Source organism: Odocoileus virginianus, chromosome 23, assembly GCF_023699985.2.
Source record: "Odocoileus virginianus isolate 20LAN1187 ecotype Illinois chromosome 23, Ovbor_1.2, whole genome shotgun sequence".
NCBI lineage: Eukaryota > Metazoa > Chordata > Mammalia > Artiodactyla > Cervidae > Odocoileus > Odocoileus virginianus.
Window position 1 is genome coordinate 23,263,317 of NC_069696.1, and position 14,353 is coordinate 23,277,669.

Below are 14,353 nucleotides of genomic sequence, written 5' to 3' on the forward strand. Positions count from 1 at the left end.
CTCCTCCAGGTGTTGTTCCTGACCCAGGGCTCGAACCTGTGTCTCCTGCATTGCAGGCAGATTCTTTACCATCTGAGTCACAAGGGAAGCAGTAATATTGAAGTGGAAAAGTTAAAATTTTCCATAACCTCCTGCTCCTTCTGCCTCCATAACTCAGCTTGCTCCTTACAAAGTCTGGATCATGTAGGTCACGTGGTCTCAGAAGTGCGGATTTAACAGTACCAGGAACTGGAGCTTATCTCACTCACCCTTGCCTTGCTCTTTGCAAGTGCCCAGCCCTTACAAACCTGCTTAACCATGCCTGTCCGAGTAAAGGTCAGACATCCCCCTTCCCATCTTGACTGCTGTTCCCGTGCACAAAAAAAACCCCTTAGTTTAAACCAGCCTATTAGCACTAGGGCCCAGTAAGGCCCTAGTGTTGCCCACTCTAGTCTGTCTAGAAAAACTCTGCAACCCCTTTGTTAGGGGCTCGGAGCTTGGAGGGTTAATGCCTCTGGGCCTAGTGGCATAATAAACCTGAGTTTTCCAACTCTGAGTGTGGTGCTTGGATTCTCAATTACTGGTTTCTGCAACATTTCTGGAGGCCCCAGCAAGATTCCAACCACACCAGCCCCTTGAGCAGCCAGAAAGGTGGCTCGGCCAGGCTGGAGCAAAGGAACCCCGAGACAAATGAGGAGGCATGCCACCTGATGGTATTCCGGGTTCTCTTTCACACTGCTGTTCCAACTCTCTGGATGGCCGGGTCCCAACTAGACTCATTGGAGGGATGGACCAACCCACCAGAGTGGCCACAGGATCGGGTAAGGCCCCAGGGCCAGTCTCTAGTCAGGTCCTACCCCAATGGGTAGAAGAGGAGACTGATCACCTCCTTGGAGCTCCCAGGAAGGGAGCATCAGATAGGGAGAACTGGGGATTCAGGAGAAGGGAGGCAATTGTGACTGATAACCTCTTCAGAGCTACCAGGAAGGGAGCAATAGTTAAGGAAACCTGAGGACTCTGGAGAAGGGAGGCATTGTGATAGCCTCTGAATGTTTGTGAGTGCATGATTGCTGATTGAACGTAATGAGAGAAAGTTTTTTCTTTTTGGAAACTGCAAAACCAATTCTTTTTGCATATGCAATTAAAAACAACTAGCTTGTTAAAAGGCCTGCCTAGGAAAAAGCTTGAAGTTAACCCTTTCGTGTCCTTGAAACACACAGCCAACTTTGCCTGAGACCTCAGCCTTGGGCAAATTAGAACTTCAAGCAAAGAAAAAAAATGGGGGAGGGGGCTCAAAGAGAGATTTTAAATCTCAAACAGAAAACTATAAGATCTCTGTCAGTCTGTCTGTCTGGATTTATGTATGTCTCAGTGTATGCTTTTTGTTTTTTCTGATAATACTGTTGAAGTTGTAAATGAGTTCTAATTTAATTGGCCTAAAGAAAAGTAAGCACTTACAAATCAAACAATTCTAAATATGAGAAATTAACCTAAATAAATTTCAGATTCACATAAACTGGGAAAATTCAATATTAAGTATCTAGTATTAATGTTTGTTTGCTAATCTAGTAACAAAGGAGGATGCATGTTTTTAATAAAGAAGATATAAAAAAGAAAATTACATTTTATAAAGGGGAAAAAATGTAGGTCTGACTTACAGGTGGCTGTTACAAAAAGTGATTAGAAGTTTTGTGGAAAGTGACCCTGAAAAAGTTTTGAGCATGGTTAAGACTGACTAAGTTTAAAATAAATTTAATTAAGTTTACCTAAATGAGTTTAAAGTAAGCTAGTGCAAAACTTGAATTTGGCCTTTCTCTCTAATAAGAGGACATACTTTCTTTAGATGTTGAACAGCTTTTAATAGCAGATTTAAGTTTCTTTACCTCTTAATCTGTTCTATATTTACCTTTGAAATCTTTTGTCAACTTTGGCCAAGTGAATAGCTATTATGTCACAGTGACTTATATGATCCTACCTGACTGAGTGTTATAAACCCTTATGATATTTGTTGACAAACTTCTTAAATAACTTGACTTATAGCTAACTTTAGGATGCTTCAGAGGGCCCCTGAGACATCCCAAAGAACTATTAAGCTACCTGGGTTCATTAGACTTGTTAAATGACATGGGAAGTACTGTTGAAGGGTTGATAAATCTTTTCAGGTTATACTGTAGAGTTGTTGTTACTAATAAAGATATCCTAAAATTGTGTGAAATTCGTATAGATCTGATATGCTCTGATAAATATGGTCAATTACAGTTCTAGTTATCATATTAAAGAGTTACATATCACAACAATGACCAGGTTTCTTTGTCAGTTGCAATAGAATCAGATTTTAAACAGGTGTCTATGGTTTTACTCTCATGCCTTTAGAATACTGTTAGTTCTTCAAAATTTATGGAAAGACTTTCTGAGATTAAGCAGATAAACAAATTTTGTTATTAACAGTAAGCTCGTACCAGACTGGAATTTAGTTCTCTCTGTTTACAGAACAAAGTTTTCTTAGAATGCAGCTTTTAATAACAGATTATTAATTTCTTTGCCTTTAAGTGATTTATATTTGTTTTTAAAATCTTTTTGTTACTTTGGTAAAGTAAGTAAACATTATTTAAGATTATGGTATATGTAGACAAAGCTCCTTTTGCTCCTACAAAAAAAATAACCCCTCATGGTTAGACTTTTGCTATCTTGATGTCCTTAAAACATGGCAATAGTCTGCTCCTAAATCAAGAAATTAAAAATGGATAAACAACAGCTAAAAGTCAGAGAGCCAGGGCTATGGGAAATCCACGACAGCTGCTTGGCTTTTCCCAGCTCCCTGACAGACTTCATTTTTATTTGATGGGTTAAAGCCTTCCCTGGCTACAGTGTTAATGTCCTTACAGTGAGTTCTCCAAAAAGGAAAAAAAAAAAATATGTTTCACTGAATATTACATTCCAGTTTTCTTAATTAAGGTCAGTGCTTACTAAGACTAATTTGTGAAATAGTTCCTTGTTATACTATATTGCTAAAAGGTTTAATTAAATTATTAAAATGGACACTCTAAGATTGTTTCTAAAGCTTATCTCAGTAACCAATCTTTGGATAAAGGTCAGATGCTCCATGATGTACAACCAGGAGATGAACATTTGGCTGTAATCATTTAACTGAGTCAGATGACCTGGGGTATACAGGGCTATACCCAATGAAAGTTCTGTACTTAAATTCTTGCTTGTGATCTTACTGATAACTGCTAGCTATATCATTTTCTATGTGTGTGTTAGTTGTTTAGTTGTGTCCGACTCTGCAACCCCATAGACCGCAGCCCACCAGGCCCCTCCATCCATGGGATTCTCCAGGCAAGAAAACTGAAGTGGGTTGCCATTTCCTTCTCCAAAAGAAACTATAGAAAGAAAGAAAGTAAAGTCATTCAGTTGTGTCAAATTCTTTGCAACCCCATGGACTGTAGCCTACCAGGCTCCTCCATCCATGGAATTTTCCAAACAAGAGTACTGAGTGGGTTGCCATTTCCTTCTCCACATTTTCTATGTAGCTTGTTTCAAAAGATTATTTCTTACGTTACCAAATGTGTGACTGAGCCTATGATAAAATGCTGATATACAGTTCCACATGAGGTCAATAATTATAATAACATAACTCTAGATATGGGAAGAAGAAACAAGAGGAAATATTTCCTGGACCAAGCGGCTAGTAAGACAGGTATGGTATGGAGACTTCTACTACTTACAAGATGTGGTCTAGTGACAGCACATTGAGTGGCCTGTCAATGGAATCTTTGTTAGACCTGGGAATGAGCCTTCCCAGTATCGTGGGACACAATGACCCTGAAATGCCTCCAAAACATGGTCAAATTGTGGCTATGCAGGGGTCCTGCTGACTGGAAGTTGGCCCTTGCCAGCAAAATCATGACCACTACAAGATGCTGACCTTCAACACCCCCTTGAAAGGAGTTCAGGGTGGAGATAAAAAATAAGTCACTCTGTGCTCAGGGAAAAACCCAGGAAAAACAGACCTTCAGATAGTCAGATGTTTTTAGGTAAAGATTTTTGAGTCCAAATTCTTGCATTTTCTCATACCTAGAGAAACATTAATGTCATGGACCAATGTCTGGACCTGGTTCTCCTGGCTAGCACCTCAGCAGCTTTCCTACTTCTATTACTCTTTGGGCCATATATCTTTAACTTTCTTGTCAAGTTTGTTTCTCCAAGTAGTAGTATGACAAGAATATTCCCCAACCAACACCCAGACAATGCTGGAACAAGCTGCCTTATCATTCTGTGGACTCTCATCTCTCTCTAAAAATGCACCCCAAGGTCCTCAGGCTATTCTACCTTTGAAATCGTATACAGGAGACCACCCGCAGTGATAGGAAAGCTCAAGGTAGACCAACAACAACTAGCTGAACTGGAGATGTCCCAACACCTCCAAGCCCTGGAAAAAGTCTTCTGCCATATTGCCGGATAAACCTTAGAAAGGATGCCCATTCCTTTGGGCAATTGGGTTCATGCCTATCAGCCAGGAGATGAGGCATGGGTTAAAGTTTGGAAAAAGGAACCACTTCAGGCAGTTTGAACAGTCCCTCACACTGTCATCCTGGCAACCTCTACTGCTGTTAAAGTTACAGGTGCCATCCCTTGGATCCACCACACCAGACTCAAGAAGGCAGAGGCTTCCTGTGATGAGGACACCTGGAAAGCAGTTCGGGACCCCAAAGACCTCCTCAAGGTCAAGTTCCAAAGAAAATGGCTCTTACCCATGAAAGATGCTGAGCCCTGCTCTAGTCACGCTGGAAGCTGACTAGCCAACGCACGGCAGAAGCTTGAGGATCCGGCTATCAAAATATCAATGGATTTTCATTGTCAACCCTGGCCTCTATCCCTAATCTATATTACTGCTGTGCTTTTCATTACAGGACCAACAAGACTCCCTGGCTGAGGTGGTTTTACAGAAGAGGAGAGAGCTAGACCTACTGACAGCTGAAAAGAGAGGACTCTGCCCCCTTCTTAAATGAAGAATGCTGCTTGTATATAAGCCAATCAGAAATAGTCAGACATGACCCAACAGCTAAGGGAAAAAAATCATTAAAAGGAGAGAGAAACTAGCTAATTCCTGGGGTAATTGGAACAATATCTGGAGCTGGGCATCTTGGCCGTCTCCCTTTAACAGGGCCTCTCTTCAAGCTCTTTGCGGTGCTCTTGTTTGGCCCTTGTATTCTCAATGCAATTACCCTGTTCATAACCTCTCAGATTGAATCCATAAAGTTACAAATGGTAATAGCTCAATATAGCCCCCTAAACAATGGGGAGCTCTGAATGTCCTACCAAAACATGAGATGATGTTTTCTACAATGAGTGATAGAAGCATGAAGAGGGGGGAGTGAAGAAGAAAAGTTAAAATTTTCCATAACCTCCTGCTCTTTCTGCCTCCATTACTCAGCTTGCTTCTTGCAAAGTCTGGATCATGTAGGTCACATAGTCTCAGAAAGTGGAGACTTACAATACTAGGAGCTTATCTCACTCACCCTTGCCCTGCTCTTTGCAACTGCCCAGCCTCTGCAAACCTGCTTAATCATGCCTGTCCATGTAAAGGTCAGGCATCCTCCTTCCCATCTTGACTGCTGTTCCCGTGCACAAAAAAACCCTTAGTTTAAACCAGCCTATTAGCAGCTAGTGTTGCCCACTATAGTCTGTCTATAAAAACTCTGAAACCCCTTTGTTTGAGGCTCAGAGTTTAGAGTGTTAACTCCTCTGGGCCCACTGGTGTAATAAACCTGAGTTCTCCGACTCTCCAAGTGTGGCGCTTGATTTCTCAATTACTGGTTTCTGCAACAACATATATATGCTTATCGCTGATTTACGTTGTTGTACAGAAGAAACCAGTACAGCACTATGAAGCAATTATCCTCCAATTAAAAAGTTTTTTAAATTTTTAAAAGTTAAAAAAACAACAGTAGATTGCAGTAGTATAGGTGGGATATGCTGAAAATTTTATCGAGAAAAGCGTCCATATAGAAGCACAGAAGATGATTCTAAATCAGGTAAAATTAATATATATGGTGACGGAATAGTTATGAAGAAAGAGAGAGAAGGGGTGATAAAAATGATTTCCAAAATTTTGGATTACATGCTGGAAATATGGCAATATTATTTGCTGAGAAAAGAAATATCAGAGGAGAACCGAAGTATTAAGCAAACTTTGGTAAGTTATGATACGGTAGGACAATTTCCCTGTTTTAGTAACTTTCATGAAAAGAAAGTTTAGCTTTTTCTTCATCATTAGAAAGACAGACTATGGAGTTAGACCTTCAGATTATGAATCCCAGTTACTACACTTACTAAATGAATATCTGTGGAAAGTTACAAAGCCACTCTCTCTCAGTCTTCTCATTTGCTGAATGAGGATTTTCAGATGAAGGAAAAAATTGTAATTTCTTCCTACAGTTGTTAAGAACTATATATCTACTTATATTTTTTTCAAGCAAGACAACACAAAGCAAGATTTCAATAAATGTTAACTAATATTATTATATTCCTATTCTCATTCTAGCTAAGAGGAAATTGAAGTATGAAGGTAAAAGTGTTGTTAATCACTCAGTCGTGCTGGATTCTTTGTGACTCCATGGACTGCAGCCCAGCAGGCTCCTCTATTCATTGGATTTTCCAGGCAAAGATACTGGAGTGAGTTACCATTTCCTTCTCCAGGGGATCTTCCAGATTCAGGGATCATACCCTGGTCTCCTGCACTGCAGGCAAATTCTTTACTGACTGAGCTAAGAGGAAAGTCCAAAGGGGAGAGGAGGCAAAAAGCCTAGAGCACCTTGTATTGCCAGGTGGTTTCCCATCAAGTACTGAGCAGGCCCAACCCTGCTTAGCTTCCAAATCAGATGAGATCCAGTGCATTCAGGGTAGTATGGCCATAGATTAGAGTGGATATCTGTTCCCTTCTCCAGGGGACCTTCCCAATCCAGGGATCAAACACAGGTCTTCCACATTGCAGGTGGATTCTTCACCAACTGAGCCAGGAGGGAAACCCAAGTATAAAAGTTTAAATCACCTGTCCAAGATAGCATAAATAGTTACAGAGCAGTCATACTGACTTCACATTCAATATTCTTAATACAAAATGTTAGTATTTCTAATCATACTTTAAAAGTTTTTATGGTTAAGATAAACTATAATTGCATTAACTACAAACATATTTTTAGCCTGGGTTTTGGATTCTGATAGATTTCCTATGAAAATTCAGGGATATTTCTTAACTATCCCTTTAACTATTTCCATGATTCTCTTCCTGATCATGTTGAAATACTGTCAAAAATGACAAGTAATGATTCTTGCTGAAGCAAATGGGACTTTATGACATCACACTTTGAAGAGCGAACAAATCTGTAATCTTATCTTTTTTGACAGTTATAAAGGACATTTCAGAAACTGATTGTCTCTACTATGATTTTAAGAGGGTTAGCATACAACTAGAGAAAAAAATTTTCTTAAAAATCTTTACTCTAGGGAATGTATTCTAAAAGATATTGTTCTTAATTCATACATACTGTCAACTTTTCCTTCAAATTCAATACCGATTACTATAAAATGTCATTTTATACTACTCAAAGATGGAATATCTTGTTATATGTATAGATTCAGCTTGTTTCATCATATTATATAAAATAAATATTACTGCTAATTTCTGAAATTTCATTATCTTTGTGTTATCCATTCTATTACACAAATTTAAACACTTAATTTTCATGTTTTGCAGTAATAAGTAATAGTTAATGTTCAAATATAGGATTCCAATGAGAGTTTAGTTTTATTTATATTTCTTTTATTTACTCCTACTTATGTAGAAAGTATATTGACTTCAGCCACATATTCCTTTTTTTTGTTTACTCTGAATCTATTTATCCTAGTCCAATTCTCAAAAATTCAATTATGCAATACAGAAAAATATTCTGGAATCTGGAAAAATTTTTTTTATTGGCATCTCTGTTTTTAATGTTAGAGACATTATCTTTTGCAAACAGAATGAAGGCATAGGTGATTTCAGTATCAAGTGGAAAAAAATATCACTTTCAGGTTATCTCGGTATAATATTCACAACTGGGCTAAAATCATTTGATTATATCTTGGAAAAAAAAATGTTTTCTGGTACTGAAGATTCACAGGGCTTCCCTGGTGGCTTGGTGGTAAAGAACCCAATTACCAATGCAGGAGACATGAGTTCCATATCTGGGTTTAGAAGATTCCCTGGAGAAGGAAATGGCACCCCCAATCCTGTATTCTTGCCTGGGAAATCCCATGGAGAGAGGAGCCTGGTGGGCTAGAGTCCATGGGGTCACAAAAGAGTCGGACATGACTGAGCAACCAAACAATAACAAATTTTTATTTTATCACATCATTTGTTCCAAAGCCTGAATATGTGCAGTTTTCTCTTTCTCTGTAGCCTATTCTATGAAAGTGTTAGTCGCTCAGTCGTGTCTGACTCTTTGCAACCCCATGAACTATAGCCCACCAGGCTTCTCTGTCCCCAGATTTCTCCAAGCAAGAATACTGGAGTGGGTTGCCATATCCTTCACCAAGGGATCTTCCCAACCCAGGGATCCAACCTGGGTCTCCTGCATTGCAGACAGTTTCTTTACTGTCTGAGCCACCATGGGTAGCCTATTCTACACCAGTGGTCTTTTGAGTCACAAAGTATGTTATTAATGTCCCCGGTATCCTAAAGGCCCACAAAACACTGTGAATCTTTCTGAGAGGTAGGGGTTACAAAGAGTAATGACTTGTTCTTTATATTGAATGGGATATATTAGATCATTGTATCTCTAAAATATTCACTAGTATCAAATAGCCCCTGTATCTCCATAAGGTTTATTTTATATCCTCTCATACTCATGTCTCTTGCTTTGCCATAGTTCTTTACATTTCCCATTTCCCAAATATAATTAAAATAATGTCATAAATATAAAAGAACAGTTTGAGATTTCATAGAATATCCAGATGATTACATTTTTTTTTTTTTTTTTTTTTTTTGGTGGAGGGGAGGAGGGGTATGGACTGCATTGTGACAAAGAACAAGAAAATAATTCAAACTGTAGCATAAAACAATGAAGATGTATTGGCATCCTTTCCAAAGGAACACCAATTGTTCTGTTCCTCTTTCTCCTTAAGGATGAAAAGAACACACTCAACAGTTCAATAGCAGCATAAGTGCCAGAGACTTTGTTGATTTGTTCTTGAACCAAACCCATATTCAGTATGTTATCTGTGATGGGGACTATCACTTGTTTATCTTAAAAGCATCTTCTACCTCCTTCTAGAGGATATTTTGATGAATGGAACATGACATGGTAAGACCACATATATAGTATGGATTTCAAGATGGTTCAGTGGTTGCCAACATCCATTGCATCATCAAAAAAAGCAAGAGGGGTCCAGAAAAACATCTACTTCTGCTTTACTGACTATGCCAAAGCCTCTGACTGTGTGGATCACAAAAAACTGTGGAAAATTCTTCGTGAGACCAGAATACCAGACTACCTGACCTGTCTTCTGAGAAATCTGTATGCAGGTCAAGAAGCAACAGTTAGAACTGGACATGGAACAATGGACTGGTTTCAAATTGGGAAATGAGTACATCAAGGTTGTATATTGTCACCCTACTTATTTAACATATATGCGGAGTACATCATGAGAAATGCTGAACTGGATGAAGCACAAGCTGGAATCAAGATTGCTGGAAGAAATATCAATAACCTCAAATATGCAGATGACATCACCTTTATGGCAGAAAGTGAAGCACTAAAGAGCCTCTTGATGAAAGCAAAAGAAGAGAGTCAAAACTTTGGCTTAAAACTCAACACTCAGAAAACTAACATCGTGGCATCTGGTCCCATCACTTTCTGGCAAATAAATGGGGAAACAATGTAAACAGTGACAGACTTTATTTTTGGGAGCTCCAAAATCACTGCAGGTGGTGACTGCAGCCATGAAATTAAAAGACACTTGTTCCTTGGAAGAAAAGTTATGACCTACCTAGAGCATATTAAAAAGCAGAGACATTACTTTGCCAACAAAGGTCCATCTAGTCAAGGCTGTGTTTTTTCCAGTAGTCAGGTATGGATGTAAGCGTTGGACTGTAAAGAAATTGAGTGCTTAAGAATTGATGCTTTTGAACTGTGGTGTTGGAGAAGACTCTTGGGAGTCCCTTGGACTGCAAAGAGATCCAACCAGTCCATCCTAAAGGAAATCAGTCCTGAATATTCATTGGAAGGACTGATGCTGAAGCTGAAACTCCAATTGTCCACCTGATGTGAAGAACTGACTCATTGGAAAGGACCCTGATGCCAGGAATGATTAATGGTGGGAGGAGAAGTGGACGCCAGAGGATGAGATGGTTGGATGGCATCACCGACTCAATGGACATGAATTTGAGTAAACTCTGGGAGTTGGTGATGGACAGGGGAGCCTGGTATGCTGTAGTCCATGGGGTTGCAAAGAGTGGGACACAACTGAGCCACTGAACTGAATTGAACGGTGGTAAAGAATCCACTTGCCAATGCAGGAGACACATGCTTGAACCCTGGGTTGGGAAGATTCCCTGGAGGAGGAAATGGCAACCCACTCCAGTATTCTTCCTGGGAAAAGTCCATGGAATTGCAAAGAATTGGACTTGACTGAGCAACTGACCACCACATAATAAGATTATGGTAGCTAATTCCTTTAAGTCTTTGAAAACAGCACTAATTGCTGCCATTCAACTTAAAATAATTGTATTGCTTATTATTTTTTAACTGAGCCAAGGATATGTGTACAATGTCCAAGCCATGGTCTTCAGTTTCTCTATGGTAAAGTCTTAGTTCTTACCCCACAGGAAGCCAGTGTGAAATTTTCATCAGCTGCTAAGTGTTTTTATCCTCACTAAGTACCCATGAGTGGAAAAATAACCATTTATTGGTGCTCTTACCCACTGGATCCATTGTGAGGCAAATGGAGGCCAGGAATGCATTTATCACCTGACCGGGTTCTCCTCCCGTGATGAGGGACCATCACAGTGTTTTAGTTTCCTGGTACAGCTTAAGTTACTGACTTAACCCATCTGCCTTGGAAGACCTATCAGAAGTATGCAAATGGAAACTGGATTAAGATTTTCCACTGTGAAAATCATAGACTGACATCAGCCTTCTGCTCTCCCACTGTTTATTGTTTTTGATTTTTAATCAAATAATGACCTCATTGGCGCCAGTTTTCTTAGCTCTAATAACTTAATGGTTTATTCCCGCTTATTGTGTACTTCAATACGTCAGTATCCCACGCTGGCCATTCTACTCTTGTCGCTCATTACAATAATTTCATTCATTTTGGGGCTGACCATTATGTGTTGCTACATTGCTTCTGCTATTCTTGAACGCAGACACCCCACTGACACTACATTTATTTTTTTTAATTTATTTTTAATTGAGGATAATTGCTTTACAATATTGTGTTACTTTCTGTCATACATCAATAAGAATCAGCCATAGGTATGTATATGTCCCCTCCCTCTTGAAAACCCCTCCCACCTCTACCCCCTCCCACCCCTCTAGGTTATCACGGAGCCCCGGATTTGAACTCCATGCTTCATACAGCAAATTCCCACTAGCTATCTATTTTATATATGGTAATATATATGTTTCAGTGTTACTCTTTCAATTTGCCCCTTCCTCTCCTTTCCCCACAAGTCTATTCTCTATGTCTGCATCTCTCTTCCTGCCCTACAGATAGTTTCATCAGAACCATCTTTCTAGATTCCATATATATACATTAATATAAGATACTTGTTTTGCTCTTTCTGGCTTACTTCACTCTGATGCTATTTTTTCAAAATGTTATATCTGCAAAGAATTGCCTCTTTGAAACTCCTACCTTTTCTCATCCTAATGCTATCCTAAGCACCTATCCTTCTATACTCATGTTAAATTCACTTCTCTGTCATAACCCTTTCTCAGATTCCCCAACCAGAATGAATTACTTCTATGCTTTCTTGTATTTAGTTTGTAGGGGACCATTACATTTTCTCAGATACTGTTTTAGAGGTAGTTGTGTATTTTCCCATTTTAGGGACCATAAAAAAAGTTGAGCACCAAAGAATTGATGCTTTTGAACTGTGGTACTGGAGAAGACTCTTGAGGGTCCCTTGGACAGCAAGGAGATCAAACCAGTCAATCCTAAAGGAAATTAACCCTGAATATTCATTGGAAGGACTGATGCTTAAATTGAAGCTCCAGTACTTTGGCCACCTGATACAAAGAGCTGACTCACTGTGAAAGACCCTGATGCTGGGAAAGATTGAAGCCAAAAGGAGGAAGATATGGCAGAGGATGAGATGGTTAGATAGAGTCACTGACATAATGTTCATGAACTTGAGCAAACTCTGAGAAAGGAAAGCCTGCTGTGCTGAAGTCCGTGGGGTTGCACAGAGTTGGACACAACTTGCGACTGAACAGCAGTGTATTTTACTAAATCACAGGATCCCTGAGCACGGGATCTTGTCCATTTTATCACTGACTCTCCTGGAGTTCTTTTTCTAACAGTCTGCCGACTTCCTTTTTGAAATAGATAAAGTCACTTGAGTAAAATTAATGGATAATTTGAGAAAATATAAAACGCATAGTACAAAGACTCTAGGTGCTCATATACTTCAGTAGTTAGTATTTTGTTCATTTGTAGATACTAGAAATTAAGAAATAAAAAGCAATTCAGAGTTTTGATTCCCTTGATCTATGTAAGGCAGGTACAAAGGCATATTCTCTAATAGTATATTTATTGTGTCTGAGAATCTCATCCATACAGAATGGCAGGTAAAAAGGAAGTTTATTAATTTCAATGGAGCAATTGATATATATTACACCAAAATCCTTTTGCATCTAGTATATTACATTTTCCAGTGAGTAGTTTAAATAAAGTAACATGGATGAAGTACTTGTAATGATCCATTTATGTATATATTTATATATTTCATAGACATATATGTACATATATAGATAGACCTTGAAATGGTTAGAGGAAGGAATATAACAATAGTGACTTCTTTATGTTGGTATTCTGTGCTAGTTTACTTTATCTAAAGATCTCCAGGGCTTTACAAACATTAACATCGCCTTCTTATCCATGAGATAAGTATCATTATCCAAGAGTTATAGTGAAGTGATGGAGGCACAAAGAGATTAAGTGATTTCTTCAAGGTTATTGTCAGTTGTGACAAGAAAAGGATAGAAGTTAGATTTATGAATCTTGGGCTCTGCATATGAGTTACCCAAAATATCCAGAGGAAAAAATATTGAGACTACAGTGAACAAAGACCATGTAGGTAAAAACTAAATATTTGGATATTCAACATCACTGATTAAATAAATAAAACCCAGAAAGCAGATTTTACTGAAAAGGACATTGCTCATGATTTGTAATTAAGGAAGTTTGGAAGAGATTGTGTTACCTTATATTACAATCGATTTGTATAGAAGGTATACAACTGTGCTTTGAGAAAATTCTAAAACTATATATCAAGAAAAGCATGTTTATGTGTTTACAGCATTTGAATTCATTACCATGGACTATAGCACTCTGTAGGCCTAAAAACTATTTTAGGTAACATATTTTCACTGCTCTTTGTTTTTAACAACCCATCCTATCAGATCAGATTATAAAGGCTAAAATTAAGTGACCTCTACACAAAGCAGAATTCTACTGTGAAAGCAAAAGAGAATTTATTCTTTTACTGTGGTAAATCAGACAAAACAATTGTCTTTGTGCAGATTGTCTAAGGAATGGTAAATCTGCATCTGTAATATGTATTTGTTTATCCAATGATTGTTTATAAGAAATAAAATTGATTCCAGGCAACTACTACAAAGTCCTGGGCATTCTTTCTGTGTAAACAGTTTTGAAGGCAAGTGATTTTAGAAAATGAGGCAAGTCATGTGAAGTTTCTTCACTATGAACCAAGCTTTCAGATTTGCAAATGGAGGAGGTCTGCAGGTGCCTTCATATTTGCAGTAGGAGTTCTTCTATATCGCTCAATTTGTTGTTTCTCCCTCTAGTATACCAATACCCTCATCTAGGCTTCCTAGGTGGTACAGTGTTAAAGAATCTGCCTGCCAATGCAGGAGACACAAGAGACATGGGTTCGATCCCTAGGTCAAGATGATCCCCTGGAGTAGGAAATGCCAGTTTACTCCAGTATTCTTGCCTAGAGAACTCCATGGATAAAGGAGTCTGGTGGGCTACAGTCTATGAGGTCCCAAAGAGTCAGATGGACTGAGGAAGCATGCACTCTCATCTTAATCATAGTCAAATGTGAAAGGACAAAAAAAGAGAGGAAGATTATTTTCCCCATATC